This window comes from Psammomys obesus, unplaced genomic scaffold, assembly GCF_907164565.1.
Source record: "Psammomys obesus unplaced genomic scaffold, mPsaObe1.curated_primary_1811, whole genome shotgun sequence".
Classification (NCBI taxonomy): domain Eukaryota; kingdom Metazoa; phylum Chordata; class Mammalia; order Rodentia; family Muridae; genus Psammomys; species Psammomys obesus.
In genome coordinates, this window is record NW_026592439.1 from 2,324,493 (window position 1) to 2,348,238 (window position 23,746).

Genomic DNA, 23,746 nt, shown 5'->3' on the forward strand with positions numbered 1-23,746 from the left:
AGTGTTTCTTAGACGTTATCATCTTAATTAAAATAAAGGCTCACATAGATTGCAAAGTAGCAGGAAAACCTTCCGCAAAGCAAAGCAATAGCACAGATGGGAAAGCAATATGATGTCAGGAAGAATAATGGGGCTGTATTTGTGCAGAAATACAGCTGTCCCAATTTTTGTTTGGGGATTACTTTTATAGAATTTAAGAGAAGTAGAAGACTGTTGCTCAAAGGCCAAGCATGGCTGGTTCTGTACTTTGATAGATTTGAATTAGGTAGGCATGGTGATTTGAACAACATTGACCCTAATAGGCTCATATAATTGAATGCGTGGTCCCAAGTTAGTGGAACTGTTTGGGAAGACTTAGGAGGTGTGGTTATTTTGGAGTAGGTGTAGCCTTGTTGGAGGAGATGTGTCACTACAGTTAGGCTTTGGGGTTTCAAAAGTCCATGACAGCCCCAGTCTTGCTATCTCTCTGCTTCCATTTTGCAGATCAAATACAAGCTGTCAACTACTGCTCCAGTGCCATGCCTGCATTCCTGCTCTATGCTTCCCACCCAGTGAACATGAAGCAAGTCCCCAGTTAACTCCTTTTCTCCTAAGTTCCCTTGATCATTAAATCTCTCCACAGCACAAGAGCACTGTAACTCGTCTTTTCTACTTTATGAGTTCCCACTTTGCCCCCCTCTTATTTTACCCCCTAACACTAGAAAGAAGGATAAAGGGAGAAAGGGAGAGGAAGAGGGAGAAGGAAGAGAGACAGGTCCCTAAATCTAATTTCTTTCCCAACAGTTCCTCCCAGTTTCCAGCCTAGCCTTCAAATGTTTCTACCAACTGTTCCTCCCTTAGTTCCCCCAACAGTCTACTTAAACAGTCCCTTCTCCCAGTTTTCCCGATACTAGCAGCTCCAAACTTAGAACAACTGTTCTAGCCTATCTGCTCAACTCAGCTTCTCATGGCTCAACTGTCTCCTAACAATATCTTCTGTCTCAAGTGCCTTCTCACTCTACTGGTCCAATCCCCTTCTCAGCCTCAGCTGGCCTTTTAATATTCTCTTCTATTCCTAAAAATCTAAGAGGAAACCAACACTGAAGGTCATACAGTCAAACAGTTCCAACAGCTAAGAAATTTTTTTTATTTTGATCTTTTTGAATTTAATTTTTAAAATTTTTTTATTAATTACAGTTTATTCATTTTGTATCCCAGTTATAGCCCCCTTTCTCATTCCCTCACAATCCCACCCTCCTTACCTCTTCTCCTCTTATGCCCCTCTCTAAGTCCACTGATAGGGGGGGTCCTCTTCCCCTTCCCTTTGACCCTAGCCTATCAGGTCTCATCAGGACTGGCTGCATTGTCTTCCTCTGTGGCCTTGTAAGGCTACTCACCCCTTATGGGGGGGTGATCAAAGAGCCAGCCACTGAGTTTATATCAGAGACTGTCTCTGTTCCCTTTACTAGGGAACCCACTTGGAGACTGAGTTGCCATGGGCTACATCTGTGCAGGGGTTCTAGGTTATCTCCATGCATGATCCTTGGTTGGAGTATCCATCTCAGAAAAGACCCCTGGGCTCAGATATTTAGCAAAGGACACTATCATCAGAACAAAATGACAGCCTACATACTAGGAAAATATCTTCACCAACCCTGTATCTGACAGAGAGCTAATATCCAGAATATATAAAGAAGTCAAGAAGTTAAAAAAGCAACAAATCAAGCAATCCAATTAAAAATGGGGTACAGAGCTAACTAAAGAATTCTCAATAGAGTAATATTGAATGGCAGAGAAACACTTAAATGCTCAACATCCTTAGTTATTTGGGAAATGCAAATCAAAAAGACCTTGAAATTTCACCTTACACCCATCAGAATGACTAAGATCAAAACCTCAAGTGACAACACATGCTGGAGAGGATGTGGAGAAAGGGGAACCCTCTTTCATTGCTGGTGGGATTGTAAACTTGTACAACCACTTTGGAATTCAATCTGGTGCTTTCTCAGACAATTAGGAATAGTGCTTCCTCAAGATACAGCTAAGAATTTTTAAAGGGCCAGCTGATTGGCAACTGGGACCCTTTACAGGGCCAGGCACACAATATAAATCCTACTGCAGGGCAGTAATCAAGACAGTGGGACTTTGTTCACTGCATAGCTTCCTTCTGATAACACACCTGATTCTAATTGCATGTGAACCTAATTATGCCCAATTGGCATAAAATGGTAAATAGGGAATGATTCCTTTTCAGTTTTTACTGAAGACTATTGCTTTATTGTTCATTCATCAAAACCAGTCTAGGTTGGATAAGACAATCTCTCTTGGTATGATGATATGTTTTGGGACATTATTGAATGAAAATGGAATTACTAAGGAATTGCTAAGAGAAACTGCTTATTTCCATCGTTTGAAGCACATGAATCTGAAGGTTGTACACTTGAGGGTCTGAGATTGTCAATTGTTTTCTAGGTACATTGATCATAGAGGAGTTTGTAATTGTTAGAAGTAGGGTGGATATAAAGCCCCAGCCAAGTGGAGTACAGGTTATTTAACTATTCCTTATGGTGGCTTGATCTATCTTTATATTCTAGAAGTACAAAAACCCAAGCAATTCAGTCCCACAAGCTCTGTTTGGGGTGACATTGATTCAGTTATGAGAACTGAGTACTCATGTTCTAAAAATACACCAGTTTTTATAGTGAGTAATTCGTTTGTGGAAAGTGATCACTCATGATCCTATTTCCCCCAAATCATTAGATTAGGAGCTGAGACTAACATGAATTTCCAAGAGTGCAAAAGCATTCACCCATACCTCTTACCTCTTCCTGGTTTTATTTAAGTTATTTTCAACCTTTGCTCCTTTTCTCCGTTGAACAGCGTGGCTGTAAATATCGATTGTAAACCTGACATGATCTAGAATCTCCTAGGACGCAATCCTTTAAGTGCAATGACGAGGGAGTTTTTAGACTGTTAATCAGTTTGGAAAGACTCAACCCACATGTGGATGGCAGAGTTCCAGGGGCTGAGATCCGGCCCTGAAGAAAAGAGATTGGGCGCTAGGCAGCAGCACTCACCTTTCCCTGCTTCTGGGTACAGCTACAATGTGACCTGACTCCTCTGCCATTAGAGTGTGAGTTAGGATAAACCCTTCTCTCCTTCAGCTGCTTCTGCCAGGCATCTTACACAGCAATGAGAAAGAAGTACTCCAGCTAGGGGTCACTGAGCATCCTGACTGATTTCTTAACTCCATTGCTTTCCTTTATCCTAGGACTTCCACCTTTTGCCCACAAGTGTTCTAGTGACATTACTTCACCCTATATTTAAGGTAAAATTTCATACTGTCAAGAATAGTACATTCTAAACAGTGACTTTTAGAAATTCCTATTTTAAATGACAAACTCTGTAAAACACCCATATTTATTCAGGGAAAAGGAGTATAATCATTCCCTTCCTTAGGACAGTAGTCTTGGGAATTATATTTCAAGATAGATTTCAGCTTTCCATGACTCGTGCTAGAAGCTTCATTTCCAGACCGGAAACAGCATTCTTGAACTGGGCCTCATCTTTCAATATTGTCCCTGAAGCCTGTGTGCTTCTTTGATTTGTGGACCACAGAGTATTTGTTTTAAAGCAACTTAGACTTGGAAGAAATAAATGTCTAGAAGCACTATTTTAGATTAAATGTTTGTTATTCTTTTCCAAGTTTATAAGTGAAATATACAAAATATGCAAGTTAAAAAATAAATACTTTCATAAGGAAAATAGAATGGTATGAAAACAATGATGAAAAAGATGTCATGAAGTTGAGAGGGGGTTGTGTGGGCTGGTGATACCAGAAAAGTTGGAGCAGAAAAGAGATGGGGGAGAGTGATGCTAACACAGTAGTCATGTATAGAATTAACAAAACAACAAACCAGCAAAAAAGAATAAGCTAAAAATTTCATTTCTTGGAACACAGAGATGGCTTAAAGCCCTTATATTCCTGAAGGGCTATTTTTTTCCCTGTACTTAGATCATTATGAACATTCTTTCAGTGATGTCCAGGTTTTTAGAAGAACTGTTGTAAGGTTTTCATAGCTGAATTAAGACTGAGGAGTCTTGTATGAGCCCTGATGTCCTTGAAGAAAAAAATAATGTAGTTAGATAAACTAAGATCTAGTTGGCCACAAATAATACTGGCTGATTACCATGACTCATTTACATCTCTTTTCTCATTCCTGCCTACTTCCTTGCATTTTACCTATACAATCAGCTTTTCTCTTTTGCCTTTGGACCATAAAATTAACTATTCACTCTTTTTTTTTAACTTTTATTAATTACACTTTGTTCATTTTGTATCCCCCCATAAGCCCCTCCCTCCTCCCCTCCCGGTATTCACTCTTATGCAGCTTGAGTACAGACGGAGGAGCAGAGTATGCCACTGAGTCACAGGACAGAAGAAAGAGCCATAGTGCTGGAGGCAAGAGTTGAGTGGAAGGTTCTCAGTGGGCAGAGGGTGCAGAAAGCATGCTTGTGTGGGCAATGTTAGTGTTTGTTTCATTGATGGCTCTGAGAACTAGGTAGATGTAAGAACCTTTTTATGTAACTGCAAGCCCTTGTATTTCATCTATTTGCATTGTAATATTATCCTTGCACTGAAAACATTGAACTCTTAGTGAATGTGCATGTCAGTGTAGCAAGAGCATGGGTTGTGTAAATTTTGCAGTCTGGCCACTAAGGGCATCCTTGGGAACTTATGTCCATTGTTGGCTCTGTTCATGATTCATTGTGAAAGACATTTTCATGTACAGCTGAGGACCCTGAGGTTCCTCATGAGTTTAATCATTTTGAAAAAATTGCAGAGCCACAGTTTCACATGAACCTCTAAATCAAATCCCAACGCTATTAAAATAATCTCCCTGCCTTGTTAAATTTGATAAGTTTTATTATTTGTCTTAGAATGTTATCACCCTCGCACATCTTTCTCACTCTCCCATCATCTCTGTGACTAACAATATTCTTATGTTCAAAAACATAATATATGGCTGGAGAGATGGATCAAGGTTTAAGAATACTTGCTGTTCATAGAGGGAACCAAGATTCAAATCCCAGCCCCCACATGGTGGGCTCACAACCACCTGCAACTCCACTTTCAGTGCTTTTGACACACTCTTCTGGCAGGCACACATGTGGTATGCAGACAAAATACGCATGCACATAAAATACAACAAACATTAAAAAACATAATAGGAAAAAAAATGTAATATATATTAAATGCTTAATTTTCTTTCTTCTGGTCACAATTGCTATCAAATGATAGAAACCAGGTTTTCATATATTTAATCAAAACTAGTAATTATCTAAATAAAAGAATGTATTCCATCCAGTAAATCCTCACCCATTGTGGTATTGCTGGAAGCACTTGAGGATCTTGGAGACAATGGGAAGATGATGGAGGGACTCAAAGAGCCTGGGAATGACAGGGGCAAGAGTTAAATGTGCCCTGAAAGAATGGCCTGTAGGGTTAGAGTGTCATATAAGAGGGATCAGAAGCTGGAAACAGCCCGGATGCCCCTCAGTGGAGGAATGGATGCACAAATTGTGGTATATCCACACAATGGAATATTACTCAGCAATAAAAATCAAGGAAATCATGAAATTTGCAGGTAAATGGTGGGATCTGGAAAAGATCATCCTGAATGAGCTATCCTAGAAGCAGAAAGATGCACACAGTATATACTCACTCATATAGACATATAATATAGAATAAACCTACTAAAATCTGTACACCTAAAGAAACTAATCAAGAGGGAGGACTCTTGCTAAAATTCTCAATTCCTATCCAGAAAGGCAAAGAGGATGGACATCAGAAGAAGGAGAAAAGAGGGAACAAGTCAGGAGCCTGACACAGAAGACCTCTGAAAGGTTCTGCCCTGCAGACTATCAATATAGATGCTGAGACTTATGGGCAACCTTTGGGCAGAGTAAAGGGAATCTTAGGAAAGAAGTGGAAAACAGTAAGATCTGGAGAGGACAGGAACTCCATAAGGAGAGCAACAGAACCAAAAAATCTGAGCACAGGGTCTTTCCTGAGACTGCTATTCCAACCAAGGACTATGCATGGAGATAACCTAAGACCCCTGCACAGATGTAGCCCATGGCAGTTCAGTATCCAAGTGGGTTCCATTGTAATAGGAACAGGGACTGTCTCTGACATGAACTGATTGGCCTGCTCTTTAATTACCTTCCCCAGAGGGGGAAGCAGAATTACCAGGCCACAGAAGAAGACAATGCAGCCACTCCTGATGATGAGACCTAATTGACTAGGATCAGAAGGAAGGAAAAGAAGTCCTCCCCTATCAGTGGACTTGGGGAGGGGCATGCATGCAGAGGGTGGAGGAAGGGAGGGATTGGGACAGGAGGAGGGAGGGTACCACGGGGGGGGGGGGGGTGAGATACAAAGTGAGTAAAGTGTAATTAATAAAGAAAAATAAAATTAAAAAAAAGAGGGATCTAGATCCATTGGTGGAGTGCTTAAGTAGCTCTCAAAAACCCAGGCAAAACGCATTCAAGCAACTGATTAGGTTTAAGTATTTTAAATGATTATGTTCCAATTCTAGCTAGATACAACTATCCCATATATGAAAAATATTTGTGTGAGGTAACAGATATATTTAGGGTTTTAAATACACTTTCCTAAACTTTTAAAAGGTTAAAATTTTGGACATTCCAAATTCTGCTTCAAAAGTAACAGTTAAGTTACTCAACAACACATATAACCGTGGTGCTGGTGCTTGTTATTACTGACCTCTCTGTACATTGATAATTCCTTGTGGTAAAAGTCTGAAAAAATGCAAATGTTAGAAAATTGCTTGACCAAGCTGCTGTCAGCCAAACCAAAATTATTATTAATAATGAACTTTCTCCAAAGCATACGTGTGTTTCTAATTATATTAAGAACACTGTTTAGGATTACAAATAATTAGAGCTGCACATTCTAAATAATGTCACGTTAATAATTAAAAGAATTAGACACTGGTCAACTAGGGAGTCCTGGTACATTGCTATTGTGCAATAAAGTAACTGGACTTTGCAAATTGTGGTCTAGGTCTCAAAGTATATACCTGATGAACCATTACACTAAGTAAATTAATATATGGGTGTTTGGATAGGAAGGCTTTGCTCAAGATTATGATCACTGAATTTATGCTAAGAAGGCATCACAGCGGGAAGAGGAAGGTATTACTTTTGATGTGGGATGGCTGGGAGGTTTGCTGGAGCCTCGGTGGGGTTTGTGCTAGTATCTGATGTACTCAAAAGCTCACTCACTACCTCTAATTGCCTGTTTCTTGTAGCATCACTACAATGTTTGGCTGAGTTCTTCCTTTTCTGGATGAAAAAAAAAGACTTTAATACCTTATTTCTGGGTCATGATTTTCAGCTACATAGAACAGTATATCCTTTTTCTTTCCATTTTTTTGTAGAGAATCTTTACCCTCCAATTTTCTCTGGAATGATGGTATATCCTCAGTTGTTCATACCTTTTAACTTCCAGCTACCCGAGCCTAAAATACAAATCTCATTCTTCAAATATGTATTAGAACTCTGTTTTCATGTTAACTTCACAGCCATGGATATCATTTGACATTTTCGTATACCTGTGTCATTACACCATCCCTTCCCCACTGTCTTCTTGGCCCTGCATTTCTCTGGCTGGTTCTCTGATTCCTCAAACTTATCCTCACGTATGCTTTCTTAACCCATGCATCCATCTCTAGTTCTCCCTTCCTTAAGATCTCTTCCTCCTCTTTCATGACCCCTTTCTAATTTCATGAAACACACACACATGCACAAGCACGAGCACACACACTCAGACATACTGCTCTGTTACCAGTTAAACACCAGAGGACACTTGCCTGTCTAGGGATGAAGAATGGGTTCTATGTGTGTTGCACAATGACTACAGATAACTCTATTAAGTACAACTTCTAGCTTGTTTTGTTTTTTATAAATAACATGTCCAGGCTATTGAAGCTATAGTTTACTAAAACTGCCTCTTTCTAACCAGGATAATATACAAATTGTTTCTACGTATGTTCACCATCCTCATTAATCTAAAGTAATGACAGAAATATTTCTTTGACCTCTCAGAAGAGATTTGTTAGAAGAAACATAGAATCTTAGAACTCACATCAACAATAACATCAGTGGGAAAATCAAACTAGAAATGAACTATCTTTTTCTGTAGGAATGCTGTATTCATCCACTGTTATTCCACTGGTGCCGAGGACAAGCTGAGTAAGAGTGGAGCTCAGACCTGGGGTCAGAAGTCCCATGAGATAACAGTGATTCGATGTCCACTCTTAGGTCCCTTTCTATAGAGTTGGACAAGTGTTCCCTTGCTCACCCTCCCAGCTCGAGTGCTGCAGGTTACAGGTAACCACAGGAGTCATATCTGAACACTGTAAACAAGGTGAAATGAAGAGGATAAAATGGGGGCTATGATAGGAGTTGATGAGCTTGTTTCTTTTTCTGAAAGATTGTTTGCCTTTTTCTTCTTGATAATGCTGATTTTTATTTTTGTTTGTTAGCTATGAACCCAGGGCGCTGTGCTTTCATGCTTCATTACCTGCTGTTAGTGTTGTTTTCAAATATTAGATAACACACTGTTTTTAATATCAAGAAATCTCACTTTTTCTTATTTGAATTATATTCACGTCCTGGGGGCTCAACCCTCTTAAAAGATGGCTAGTGATGAACACAGTCACCTTATACAGGAGCAGAACCACTTCATTTATGTAACTCTATTTGTTCATCTCTGTGGTGACAGAAAAGCAATAGGCCTACATTTAGATAGTCCCACTTAGAGCATTTTATTTATATTTGACTTATTGTTTAATTGATTGCTTGATTGGTTGGTTGGTTGGTTGGTTGGTTTTTCAGGTCAGGGTTTCTCTGCATAGCTTTGGTTGACCTGGACTCACTTTGTAGACCAGGCTGGCCTCAAACTCACTGAGATTTGCCTGCCTCTGCCTCCTAGAGTGTGGGATTACAGCACCCACATAGAGCTTGTCCACCTGCTTGGGCACCAGGCACGCATGTGGTGCGCAGACATACATTCAGGCAAAAACAAGTGCTTTTAACAACTGACCCAACTCTTCAGACCATAACATTAATTTCTTGTTTGATAACTACACAAATTTATGTAGTTCGTTCTGGCTCAACTAATTATTAATTTCACATTTAAGATGTGGCACCATGAAAAATAAACTTGGAACTGATCTGTTAATAAACAAGTCTAGAAATTCTTTCCCGTTAATATCTGACTTAGGTCTGTCATTGTTTGTGGTGGAAGAATGTGTAGAATTCAGCAGTCACTGCAGTGTTTGGTGTTGTGAGTGTTAAAATCCTTCTTTTATTCATGATTGGTGCTGGAACCTGTTCCTAGATGTATGCTTGACTCCTCCTGCACTCTTGGCTGGAATGGCCTGTGTGCAAAGGGCTGCACCGTCTTGTTATATACAGAAAGATGGCTGGCAGGAACACCATATTCCTTGCTCACTTCCTATTTCTTAAACAGTTCTCATTACAACTTTGTGTTCCCTGATATTTGCACCCTGCTCTCTGGATAGTCTGTTCCCCGATGACTGTCACTTTGCTGAACATCTGTGTACTTTTTAGTGTCAAGTCACAACATTTACTATGGGAAATTATGTCAGTAGTTGTTTGCTTTTTGTCCTTTTAGGCTTGATTTCCATAGAAGGTTTTATTTGTTCATAGAGACAGTTTTCTACTTACAGGCCATGCACAAATCCTGTGAACAGCCTCTGTCTACTGTAAAATACAAAAGGTTTAAAATGCGAAAGATTTTACCTGTTTTGTGATTTGTGACGACACAACTATATCCAAAATAAAATTGGATGTCAGATGGCAAGAAGCTATGGATACTTTTTATGAATCTGATTTCCATGTGAGTATCTATGTTTTGTTGTAGAAATATACTTACTTTAGGTTTAGACATAATGATTGCATTCAGAATGTGTGTGAATGCAGCTACCAAAATTTGGATATTAGACTACAGTCAGCTGCACTGGCGTAAAGCGCGAAACTGATCTGTTAATAAACAAATGTCTGAGCTACACATAATTCAAATCTAGTTCATTGAGCCTAGGGGGAAAATGATGCTGCATAGGAAATCTTCAAAAATATTCTCTGACACCCAGAGCCTTAGTGGTTTTTAACGGTAAGACGGGCATAGAAACAGCCACTGGTAGCATAGGAAGAAAACGGTGAGTAAAGCTGAGAAATACTTGAAACCAACGGCTGAGCAGAGAAAAAAAAAAAAAAAAAAAAAGAAAAAAAAGAAACCTGGTTGGGTGTGTCTCTGCTTCAAAAGTGAAGCCCTGGTCAAAAAAAAAAAAAAAAAAAAAAAAAAAGGAGAAACAGGAAGAACATCAATATGGTTGACAGACAGAGGATGGAAAGCAGACTTTATTCATTTATTTATCTTAAATTGCAAGAAGGAAATACCACAAGGTAAAGGGAAGATAATGAAAGGAAAACAAAACAAGTAAACCAAGTATACAGTGTTATCTATGCATGAAGGGACTAGACAGCCACTAAAATGTAAGATTTAACTTTCAAAGACATGTACCTATGTCTTTCTTTCCTTCTTCCTTCCTTCCTTCCTTCCTTCCTTCCTTCCTTCCTTCCTTCCTTCCTTCCTTCCTTCCTTCCTTTCTTCACTTTACATCCCTCTGGTCCCATCCTTCCTCCCTTCTCAGTTCTCCCTCCCTCCCCTCTCCCTCTTCCCCCTCCCCCTTTCCTCAGAAATGGGGAACTCCCTTTGACATCTACTCCAGTAGATGTCAAATGAACCCACATGAAACCTAAGCTGCCCACCTGCTGCATCTTTGTAGGAGGGCTAGGTCCAGTTTCTGCATGGCCCTTGGCTGATACTTTAGTCAGAGCAAGCCCCTCTGGGCCCTGGTTAGTTGGCACTGTTGGTCTTCTTGTGGAGCTCCTGTCACTTCCAGGTCCTTTTCTCTTTCTCTCACTTTTCCTCAAGACTCGGTAAGAATGTTTGGCTGTGAGTCTCAGCATCTGTTTTGAGGCACTGCTGGGTAGAGCCTTTCAGAGGATAACTCTGACAGGCTCCTGTCAGCAAGCTTAGCAGAGTATCTTTTGTTTAGGAGGTTTGAGATTTACCAAAATTAATCTACAGACTTCTGCAATACCATCAAAATACCAATGCAGTTCTTTGCAGACCTTGAAAGAACAACTCTAAACTTCATATGGAAAACCAAAAATCTCACAATAGCTAAAACAATCCTATACAATAAAAGATCTTCTGAAGGTATCTCCATCCTTGACTTCAAGCTATACTACAGAGCAATAGTAATAAAATCTTCATGCTACTGGCATAGAAATAGACTGGTTTATCAATGGAATCAAATAGAAGACACAGGAATAAACCCACATACCTGTGGTCACTTGATTTTTGACAAAGGGGCCAAAACCATACAATGGAAAAAAGACAGCATCTTCAACTAATGGTGCTGGTCTAACTGGATGTCTACACGTAGAAAAATGCAAATAGATCCATATTTATCTTTCTGATCCTATATGTTTTTTCACAAAACACCCCTTAATGGTGGAATTATTTAAAACAAGTTACTTTACACAATAACTAAAACAGGACAGTTTGTTTATAGAATTTTACTTTTAAAAAGAACTGTAGGTAATAGAAATACATTTCAAATTAACTTTATCTCTTACCCCCCGTATCTTACTATAAGAAAATCAAAATACAAACAAACCAAAACAGTGAAGTCTCTAGATGAAGGAAGTTCCCTCACAGTGGCTGAAATGCTGCTTTTATGCCTGGAGTAAAAGGGTGCGGAGAAGGTTGTTAAATTGTGCTCATGAAATCATTAAAACACTGTTTGCTTGAATAGCTGTGCTGGCTGCAAATCTGAGACATTTTCTACTGCTTATGGCCATCACCTCTCATGCTCTGTAATGCTGGAATACTGGAGAGAGTGTAGCTCCATGTCCAGATGTATTTTCCACCAAACGCTTTTTCACGGTACTTCTTTCAGTTCACTATCCTATCTTTTACCACAACATCCAAGAGGTTCCTTCGCATTCTCCAGCCAAGATAACTAAAGCTTTTTTCCTCCCTCATATCACATTTAATCACACTTACACTTAGTAAGTTTATTTTCCCATCTGCTGTAAACAAAACGCATTTATGTCGGCTCAGGGTCTTCTAAGGGTGGAATAAAGGTATTTACCATCTTCCCGAGAGAAACATCAGAATTGCAGCCGCCGTGGATTCACCGCCCTGAGTGCAACACTAGCCCTCATCCTGCCTCTCTCCCCTGAGGAAACCAGCACCAATTTTCCTTGTGCCACTGCCGGTTTCATAGAACCCTCAACTCAACATAGCAGTGGCAGGACTCGCTTCCCTGGAAATTTTTTTTTCAGCAGTGTCCAGATCCTAATGCATCTGAAAGGCTAATTTTATTTGAATAAGAAGATAAATGAAAAAAATCTCTCAGAGACTGGACAGGGATGTTGCAATCCCTAAACCGCCAAGAACATGAAATGTTTTAAGAGATGGAAAGAGTGACATTGGTCAGAGTCATCTCACTTCAGTTCAAGTTGAGCAGCTCTGAGTGTCTTGCTTGCACTGTGTTCTCCCTGAGGAGAGGAAGCTTACGGAAGTAAGGCTTCCCTCCCATTGTTCTTAGCTTTTGATTTGCCCAGAGAGCAGATTGGATGATTTCCTACCTACACTTTAATTATCATGAAAAACTGAGGTCCTCAGTCCTCAGCTGGTTTTTTCTTCCACACCTTCATAGGTATATGTTCCAACCTAAACTTTTATGCCCAACAGACTTATCTGTGGGCCACTAAGAATTAGATTCCTTTAAATAAAAGTAACGTCTGAAAGGGAAAGTATGAGTCCCCAGACCCTAGACACTTATCCCCGTTTTCCACTCAGGGTGGAGTTAACAGGAGGAGAATCCGAAGGTTTCTATTGCCACCAAGAACTGAACATGTTTCCTGGATAGAGGACTCTATTTGATGCAGTTACTTTTGGATTAGGCACTTCCTATAGCAATTCTCTCATATATTAATAGTTCTCCCAGTCTGAAAATAATCTGAGAAGGATATCATTACACCCTTGGAAATCTAATGATGGACAAACGAGAAGGAATTTGGAATCAGCTACCCTCTGGACAAGAGCTAAACAGATTTCCTTTAGTGATTAAGTTATGGACTCCTTAGCTTTTCTGCACTGTTTATGGATATTTATGGATAAGCTTAGCATGCATACTGGGCCAATGTAATGATACCCTAGAAGGCTTGACAGCAGTGGCAAAGCTCTTAGGTGTTAGTAACAATGGGGACCTAAAATGGTCTTTATCTTACAGTGGTTTTTCACACAAGAAGAGTGAGGGATTTCTGGTGTCCCACATGTTTTGAGGCTTAGAACAAATGGCACCAGGAAGTGGATGAGAAGGATCAGATTCCTGTGAGGTTACCATTCAGTTGCTCAATATTTATCAAACCAGTCTATGGACATGGGAGGTGTTTCCATATTCTGGTGTCTGCAATTTCTCTATTGATTTTCTCAAACTTTTGTTGTGCAAGTCTTTCACTTGCTTGGTTAGAGTTATTCCAGCTTATATTTTTTCCTTTTTTGGATGCTATGAAAGATGCTGTTTTCTGATTTTCTTCTCAGTCTGTCGTTGAAAGTTACTGATTTTTGTGTGTTCATTTTGTAAACCCTTACTTCGATGAGTGTACCTATCTGCTGGAAAAGTTTCCTGGTAGAATCTTTAGGTTCTCTTATTTTAAAAATTATATTATCTGAAAATAAAGATACTTTGACATCTTCCACTTCTATCTGTATCCCTTTTATCTCCTTCAGTTGTCTTATTCCTCTAGCTAAGACTTGAGGTACTCTGTACTGTATAGATATGGAGAGAGTGGACACCCTTGTCTTACTCTAAAATTTAGTGGAACTACTTTGAGTTTCTGTCTAGTTTGGTGTGGCTTGTTGGTTTGTTATAAATTGTCTAATTATGTTGAGATATTTGTTTCCTAATCCCTCTAGACCTTTTCTCATGAAAGGGTGTTGGATTTTGTCAAAAGCCTTTTGTGCATCTAATAAGAAGATCATGTGGTTTTTATTTATTTGTCTTTTCATGTGGTAGATTATGTTTATTGATTTACATATGTGGAACCATGCCTACATCTCTAGGTTGAAGTCAACTTTATCTTGGTCGATAATCTTTTTTATGTGTTCTTAGATTCAATTTCTAAGTATTTTATAGAGAATTTTTCTATCTGTGTTCATAAGGGATTTTGGTCAACAAATTTCTTTTTCCGTTGAATCTTTGTATGGTGTTGATATTAGGGAAACAATAGATTCATAAAAAAGAATTGGGAAATGTTCCTTTGGTTTATGCTTTGCAGAATTATTTGAGGAGTATTGATATTAGCTCTTCTTCAGAGATCTGACCCTGGGCTTTTATTTGGGGGAAAGGGGTTGGGAGGTTTTTAATTACTGCTTCTATTTCAATAGTAGTTATGGTTCTTTTTAAATAGTTTCTTTTGACATGATTTAATTTAATTTAATTTTTTTTAATTTTATTTTTTTCTTATCAGTTACATTTTATTAACTCTGTATCCCACCCGTGTCCCGATCCCTCATTCCCTCCCAGTCCCTCCCTCCCTCTCTCCCTCGTCTCCACCGTGACCCTTGCCAAGTCCACTAATAGGAGGGACCTCCTTCCCATTCATCTGATCCTGTTTTATCAGGTATCTTCAGGACTGGCTGCAAAGCTCTCCTCTGTGGCCTAACAGGACTGCTCCTCCCTTGGGGGGTGGGGAGGCCAAAGAGCCAGTCATTGAGTTCCTGTTAGAAATAGTCCTTGTTCCCCTCACTATGGGAAACCAATTGGTTACTGAGCTACCACAGGCTACATCTGAGCAGAGGTTCTAGGTTACATTCATACATGGTCCTTGGTTGCATGTCAGTCTCAGAAAAGACCCTGTGCCTAGCTAGATATATTTGGTCCTTGTGGAGCTCCTATCCTTTCCTCATCAGACTAACTCCCCTTCTTTCATATGATTCCCTGTACTCTGCCAAAGGTTTGGTCATGAGTCTTTGCTTTGAAAACACTGCTAGTTAGAGTCTTTCAAATGCGCTCAGTAGACTCCTGTCATATATTCAATGTGCATCCCACGAAGATTGATAATCTTACCCCATGTCCGCTCTCTTGATTATCTTTTTTAGATGTGTAGATTTCATTATGTTTATCATATCTTATAGGTCTATATAAGTGAGTATATACCGTGTTTGTCTTTCTCCTTCTGGGATATTTCACTCAGGATGATCTTTTCTAGATCCCACCATTTGTCTGCAAATTTCATGATTTCCTCCTTTTTGATTGCTGAGTAGTATTCCATTGTGTAAAAATACCACAATTTCTGTACCCATTCCTCCGTTGATGGACATCTGGGTTGTTTCCAGGTTCTGGCTATTACAAATAAAGCTGCTATAAACATGGTTGAGCAAATATCCCTTTTGTGTACTTGAGCAAACTTTGGGTATATACCTAGCAGTGGTATAGCTGGGTCTTGAGGAAGCACTATTCCTGATTGTCTTAGAAAGCGCCAGATAGATTTCCAGAGTGGTTGTACCAGATTACATTACCACCAGCAGTGGAGGAGGGTTCCTCTTTCTCCACAACCTCTCCAGCACGTGTTGTCACTTGAGTTTTTCATCTTGGCCATTCTGATGGGTGTAAGGTGATATCTCAGGGTCGTTTTGATTTGCATTTCCCTGATGGCTAATGAGGATGAGCATTTCTTGAAGTGTTTCTCTGCCATTCGATATTCCTCTGTCGAGAATTCTCTGTTTAGCTCTGTTCCCCATATTTTAATTGGATTACTTGGTTTGCTGCTTTTCAGCTTCTTTAGTTCTTTGTATATACTCTATATTAGTCCTCTGTCCAATAAAGGGTTAGTGAAGATTCTTTCTCAATCTGTAGGCAGGCGTTTTGTTTTGATGACAGTGTCCTTTGCTTTACAGAAGCTTTTCAGTTTCATGAGGTCCCATTTATTGATTGTTGCTCTTAGAGCCTGTGCTGTTGGTGTTCTGTTCAGGAAGTTGTCTCCTGTGCCAATGAGTTCTAGGCTGTTCCCCACTTTTTCTTCTAACAGATTTAGAGTATCTGGTTTTATGTTGAGGTCTTTGATCCACTTGGACTTTAGTTTTGTGCAGGGTGATAAGTATAGATCTATTTTCATTTTTCTGCATGTGGACATCCAGTTGGACCAGCACCATTTGTTGAAGATGCTGTCTTTTTTCCATTGAATGGTTTTGGCTTCTTTGTCAAAAATCGAGTATTCATAGGTGTGTGGGTTTATTTCTGGGTCTTCTATGCAGTTCCATTGATCCTCCTTTCTGTTTTTATGCCAATACCATGCAGTTTTTATTACTATTGCTCTGTAGTACAACTTGAGATCGGGGATAGAGATACCTCCAGATTATCTGTTATTGTACAGGATTGTTTTGGAGATTCTGGGTTTTTTGTTTCTCCATATGAAGCTGAGAATCTTTTTTTCAAGGTCTGTAAAGAATTGAGTTGGTATTTTGATGGGAATTGCATTGAATCTGTAGATTGCTTTTGGCAGGATGGCCATTTTCACAATGTTAATCCTACCAATCCATGAGCACGGGAGATCTTTCCATCTTCTGAGATCTTCTTCAATTTCTTTCTTCAGAGACTTGAAGTTTTTCTCAAACAGGTCTTTCACTTGCTTGGTTAGTGTCACCCCAAGGTACTTTATGTTATCAGTGGCTATTGTAAAGGGTGTTGTTTCCCTAATTTCTTTCTCGGCCCTTTTGTCTTTGGTATACAGGAGGGCTTCTGATTTTTTTGAGTTGATTTTGTATCCTGCCACTTTGCTGAAGGTGTTTATCAACTGGAGGAGTTCTCTGGTTGAATTCTTGGGGTCGCTCATATATACTATCATATCATCTGCGAATAGTGACACTTTGACCTCTTCCTTTCCGATCTGTATCCCCTTGATCTCCTTTAATTGTCTTATTGCTCTGTCTAGGACTTCAAGTACTATGTTGAAGAGGTAGGGAGAGAGTGGGCAGCCTTGTCTTGTCCCTGATTTCAGTGGGATTGATTTAAGTTTCTCTCCATTGAGTTTGATGTTGGCTATAGGCTTGCTGTATATTGCCTTTACTATGTTTAGATATGTGCCTTGTATTCCTGATCTCTCCAAGACTTTAAACATGAATGGGTGTTGGACTTTGTCAAATGCTTTTTCAGCATCTAAGGAGATGATCATGTGGTTTTTCTCCTTCATTTTGTTTATGTGGTGGATTACATTGATGGATTTCCGTATGTTGAATCACCCTTGCATGCCTGGGATGAAGCCTACTTGGTCGTGGTGGATGATATCTTTGATGTGTTCTTGGATTCGGTTTGCAAATATTTTATTAAGTATTTTTGCATCAATGTTCATAAGAGAGATAGGTCTGAAGTTCTCTTTTTTTGTTGGGTCTTTGTGTGGTTTAGGTATCAGGGTGATTGTTGCTTCATAGAATGAGTTTGGTAATGTACCTTCTGTTTCTATTTTGTGGAATAGTTTGAGGAGAATTGGTGTGAGCACTTCTTTGAAGGTCTGGTAGAATTCCGCGCTGAAACCATCTGGCCCAGGGCTTTTTTTGGAGGGGAGACTGTGAATGACTGCTTCAATTTCCTTGGGGGATATGGGGCTGTTCAGTCTTTCTACCTGATCTTGACTTATTGTTGGAAGATGGAATCTATCAAGAAAATTGTCCATTTCATTTAGATTTTCAAAGTTTGTGGCATATAGGCTTTTGTAGTATGACCTAATGATTGTTTGAATTTCCTCTGTGTCTGTAGTTATGTCACCCTTTTCATCTCTGATTTTGTTGATTTGGATAGATTCTCTCTGCTTTTTAGTTAGTTTGGCTAAGGGTTTGTCTATCTTGTTGATTTTCTCAAAGAATCAGTTTTTTGTTTCATTGATTCTTTGAATAGTTTTTTTTTTGTTTCTAATTGATTGATTTCAGCCCTGAGTTTGATTATTTCCAGCCTTCTGCTCCTCTTGGGTGTATCTGCTTCTTTTTTTTCTAGGTTTTTCAGTTGGGCCATTAAGTTGTTTGTATGTGATGTTACGAATTTCTTCTTGCAGGCACTTAGTGCTATAAATTTCCCCCTGAGCACTGATGATTTAGTTTTAGAAGCTCACATATATTAAACAATTCATCTATTGAAGTAACAAGGAAGACCCTAGAAAGGGAAAAATGAATAGACAGAGGTAATGGTGGAAGAGTGGGAACAAAGACCATCAGAGCCAATCAATCAGGGCCCAGAGGAGTCTCTTGATTCTGAAGCACCAACCAAGGATAATGCATGGTCTGGACTCAGGTCCGCTACTTATAAACACCCAATCGACATCTTAGGCTTCATGTTGGCCCAATAGTCAGGGAAAGGGGAATATCTCTGAAACGAACTATGTTACCTGCTTTTGACCACTTTCCCCTGATGGGACTGCCCTACCAGGCCACAGGGGGGAAGATGAGCTCAATCATCATGTGAATAGATGACCTGGGGTGTCTGGACAGGGCTTCTCTGAGGAAACAGGAGCAGAGAGGATGGGTGGGTGGGTCTGGGAGGAGAGGAGGGAGGGACCTATGACTGAGATGTAAACTGAATTAATTAATAAAAAAGAAAAAAGAATTCACCTATTTATTTTAGGTTCTCCAGTTTGGTGGAATACCAACTTTTAAATGTATGTTCTTATGATTCTTTGAATTGCCTCAGTATCTGTTGTAATGCCTTCTTTTATATGTCTAATTTCATAAACTTCCATCCACTCTCTATCTTTTGTTAACTTGGCTAAAGATTTGTGAACCTTGTTTATTTTCTCAAAGAACCAACGCTTTGTTTTATTAATTCTCTGTAATGGTTTTATTGTTTCTATTTAATTGGTTTCAGCCCTGAGTTCAATTACTTATTTTTATCTACCTTTTTGGGGACTATTTATATTTGTTTGTTTTTCTAGAGCTTTCAAATACATCACTAAATTATTAAAATTATACCTCTCCAGTTTTTTGATATAGATACCTAGTACTATGATTTTGCTTCTTAGAACTAGCTGCCTTTAATGTTTCTCGTAGGTTTGATTAGGTTATATATTTTAATTAAATTGTTAAATAGGGTTTATTTTTCTTCTCGATTTCTGTTTTTTTTTTTTTCAGTAGAAAGTTATTTAGCTCCCACTAGTTTGTATACTTCCTGTTGTATCTATCATTGATAAGCAATTTTAATCGATGGTGGTGATGGTGGTCAGATTGAATGCAGACTGTTACTTCAGTTTTCCTATATCTGCTAAGACTTACTTTGTGTCACAATTTGTGACAAATTTTGAAGGAAGTTTCATAGACTTCTGAGGAAAAAAAATGTATACTCTTTAATGTTTGGGTGGCATGTTCTGTAGATATCTGTTAGCTCTATTTGATTTAAGATGATATTTTACTCTAAAGTTTCCCTGTTAATTTTTGTCTGGATGACCTGTCTGTTGATGGGATTAGCATATTGAAGTCTCCCATTCTCACTATGCTAGGCTCAATATACGATTTTAGGTGTAGTCGTGTTTCTTTTCTGAAACTGAATACCATTATGTCTGATACATAAACGTTAAGACTTGTAATATTGGTATTTTTTTCCTTTAATGATTATATAATGCCTTTTCTTTTTACTTCTGACTAGTCTTGGCTCAAAGTCTGTGTTATCAAATATTAAAGAAGCTATTATATCCTACTTGCTTTTTTTTTTTTCCTTTTTGTACCCTAAATTTATGTCTGTCTTTGATGGTGGAGCATGTTTCTTGAATGCAGCGGAAAGATAGTTCCTGATTTCTAACCTAACCTGTTATTCTGTGTCTTTTCATTGGAGAAATTGAGACCATTAATATTGAGGGTTATTAATGAATAGCATTTATTTAGTTTCTTAATTAGTTAATTGTTAATTATTTTGTTATCGTGGATTTTCTCACTTTTAAGGAATGTTCTTGAATTATGTATTCCTTGTGTCCTCTTGGGTATCACTCTGTATGTTGAAGTTTTTCTTGCACTGTTTCCTATAGAGCTGGATTTTAGCAGAAAAAATCGTTAAAAGCTGTTTTTATCTTGAAATGTTCTTTTCCTTAGTAGATTGTAATTGGTATTTCTTTAGTCTAGGATGACATTTGTGGTCTTTCAGAGTTTGTAGAACATTTTCCCAGATAATTCTTTTCAGAGCCTTCATTGAAAAGTCAGGTGTTAATTTAATAGGTCTTTTTTATAAGTGTCTTTTTTTTTCTTGAAGATTTTACTATCCTTTCTTCATTCTGTAAATTTAATGTTTGAATTATTATATAACATAGTGAGTTTCTTTTCTGGTCCTGTCTCTTTGCTGTTCTGTATTTCTCTTGATCCTTGATAATCATCTCTCTCTCTTTTTAGAGCAACAATTTATCTATGATTTTGTTAAACTATTGCCTATGCCATTGACTTGTGTTCCTTCTGCTTCCTCCATATCTATTATTCATATGATTTTTTTTGCTCCAGTATCCCAGGTTTTCTTGATGCTCTGTGACTAGATTCTCTTAGATTTGATATTTTCTTTGATGAAGATATCCATTGTTTCTTCCTTGTCTTCAAGATCTGAAATTGTTTCTTCCATGTCTTTTCTGCCCAAATTTTTCATTCTGAGTTTTACTTCAGCTTTGCTTTTCTTTAGTGATTTTATTTTTAAATAATATTCTCCTTTCATGTCTTGAATTGCTTTCCTTATTTAATCCAACAGTGTGTGTATTCATGGTCTTCAGTGAGGTACTTATTAAGATCCCTGGGCATATTCATAGTTGCTGTTTTAAAGTCTTTGTCATGTATTTCTGCTAATTTGCTTTTTTTTTTCCAGACTTATTACAACAGGATTGGTGGCATACGAAGGAGGTATATTGTCTTGATTATTTATGTTTTTGTTTTTGTACTGGGAACTAAGCATCTCTAGTTATAACTTATGAGAATTTTTTTTTATGTAGATAGCTGGTCCCACCTTGGTCGGGTAGGTTTTCAGTTCACAGGCTGCTGTTGCCACAACTTGACAGATTAGACCAGGAGTTTTTAATCTTGGGACACTCCAAGTGTTAATATTCAGTCCCCAACTAATCCCAGATCTCAAGTTCTACTTGGAATTCTGGGCTCGGATTCCAAATAATCCCAGATTGATTCAGTAGGTTGTGTGGATGTTAGGCTAAAACGGTGGTTCTCTTCCTAACTCTGTGACCCTTTAATACAGTTCTTCATGTGGTGGTAACTGCAACAATACAATTATTCTAGTTGCTACTTCGTAACTGTAATTTTACTACTATTATGAACTGTAACATAAATATCTCATATGCAGATGATTTTAGGTGCCCCTGTGAAAGGGCCATTCAGCCCATGAAGGGGTTTTGGACCATAGGTTCAAAACACCTGGGAAGCAGAAAAGGAAGGCTGGCTCCATAGTTATGTCAGGCAGGACTTAGGGTTCAGCTTCAGGAAGACCAGTAGAGGCAAAACTAGTATTACCTTGCCTATGGCTGTGGATAGCAGTAAGTTCTATATGGACGGATGTAGGCTATGTGGAGGTGCTGAAGTGGGAAGACAGCAGCTGCTCTAAGAATGTTGTGGTGAGACCAAAATGAAGAATGGGAGAAAGACACAGATAGCCAGCATGGGTTCCAGTTAAATATGGTGGCTGTGGAGTCCCTGGTAGAGAGAGGTTCTTTGGGTCATCTGAGAATCACAGAGGGGTGGAGATGGGCTAGGAGAAATGACTGAATAGGGCTGTTTGTTTGTTTTTTCATGTTACCAGCCTGGTTTTCACTACAGCAACAGCAACAGACACCTTGGAGAATCCCTGCATTGGGACTAATCTACAAGGATTTCCAGAGAACAGTTTCTCCAAGTGCACACAGTGATCCTAAGGTGCATGAAGATAGGAGCTAAAGAAGGATTTGCGAAAACTAGTCACGGTGTGCATCACATACAAGCGGAACTTCCTGTTTGTATCAAGCACAGGAGTCTTTTTTCAAGATGTTGAGGAAGTGCTATGCCTCTAGCCTAGATGGAAATGATTCTCAGTTCATGTAGATTCCTCAGGCAGAAAAACAAAAATCTGAAACAAAGGATTGGGAAAAACATAAGTGAAGCTGCACCTTTGAGAGCTGAAGCCATGAACTAAAATTGTGTAGGTTTCTCACGGCATCTGTATGGTGCTCTAAAATAGTCAAGGTTGATATAAGAGTCTTTTTAACTGGCTATGTGACTGGCAGTCTTAGTTCATGGTCACTTCTCGTCAATAGATAATTGTCACTAGAAAACATTTGTGGAAGGAAATTCTTGTTTGTTTTCCTTTTATTATCTGTTTTCCTTTAACTTTGCTATTGCAGCATGTGAGGATGAGATAGTCCGGCACGGGGAACAGCTGTTACTCATTTTGGGATGAACTGGAAACATAGCTATCTTTGAGTCATTTCTGCTCAAGGAAGTGCTGATTGAAAAGGAGAGCCCAATACCTGCTAGTTAAGGAAGCAAAGTGCACAGTCACAAAGCCTGTTTCTAGTTCTGAGTTTCTGGAATTAATAGCAACTCACTGAGAAAAGAAGCTTCTCTGACCCCAGCTGAAGAGTAGCACTAATCTCAGGCTATAAACATGAATATTTTCAAGAGGCACTGTTGTGTAACTGTTTCCTCCAAGATCAAAATCTTTTACCTTACAGGAAAGCTTGTTAAGACACAGGGTATTAAAAAAAAGATGCAGAATAGCAAGATATTCCAAGAATGAGTGAAAATTCCCATCCAGCCTGGAAGGTTATTATGGTCAAGCAGTACATAGCTTAGAGACTTCAGGAAGCCCCTGAAACCAAATAAAACAGAGTCCTTCCTCTCTGAAAATATACAGACTATAATGAGTATTGATAGGAACTCTCAAATGAGTTAAGCATACCTGGGAAAAATAAAAACCAACCAGGCTCTCCAGAAGAGGCTCAGAGCAACTGAACTGCCTAAAAGAAGCCCTTTCCATATGTTGTGCTGTCTGCAGGCTGTGAAAATTGTTCCAGGTCTCTAACTATTACGCACTGTTATTCATTTTGCGGTGAACTGGTGACATAGCTATCTTTGTGTCATTTCTGCTCCTGGAAGTAACACTTCATCAATATTCTTATAAGAACCACATAGAAATAAACCCCACTGATTCACCAAATTGGACTTTGGTTGTATCTGAGCTTTGGCCTGAGATGAGAAGACAGTTGTTCACATCTCTCCAGGAATATTGTCACAAAACACAGGTATAAGATAATTGCAGCCTACAGTGTATAGGCAGATTTGGCACTATAATTCTCATCTTCATTGCAAATAATTTATAGATTATATAAATTGAAACTTCAGGTTTATATAAGATACAATTCTCTGTCTCTGACAATTATGAACAACACATAATTTCCTCTATCTTAGTCTGTTTTGTGTGATATCAAAACACCACAGATAAAGTTTCATGTAAAGAAAATAAGTTCATTACCCACAGTTTTGGAAGCTTGGAACCCAAGACCTAATATTTGGCATTTGTTGAGACTTTTTCCTATATTTTTGTTACAGGATATGGTAGTAGTCAGAGTCTAAGCCAGGTGG

General features: G+C 38.8%; 1 long non-coding RNA gene across 1 annotated transcript; it reads left to right on the forward strand.

Moving 5' to 3' along the window:
- Positions 1-7,089: 7,089 nt before the first annotated feature.
- Positions 7,090-23,311, forward strand: LOC129681337 (uncharacterized). Its single transcript, XR_008720835.1, has 5 exons — positions 7,090-7,200; positions 8,210-8,397; positions 9,762-9,931; positions 20,991-21,025; positions 21,930-23,311. It is a non-coding gene; the product is annotated as an uncharacterized LOC129681337 (long non-coding RNA).
- Positions 23,312-23,746: the final 435 nt, after the last annotated feature.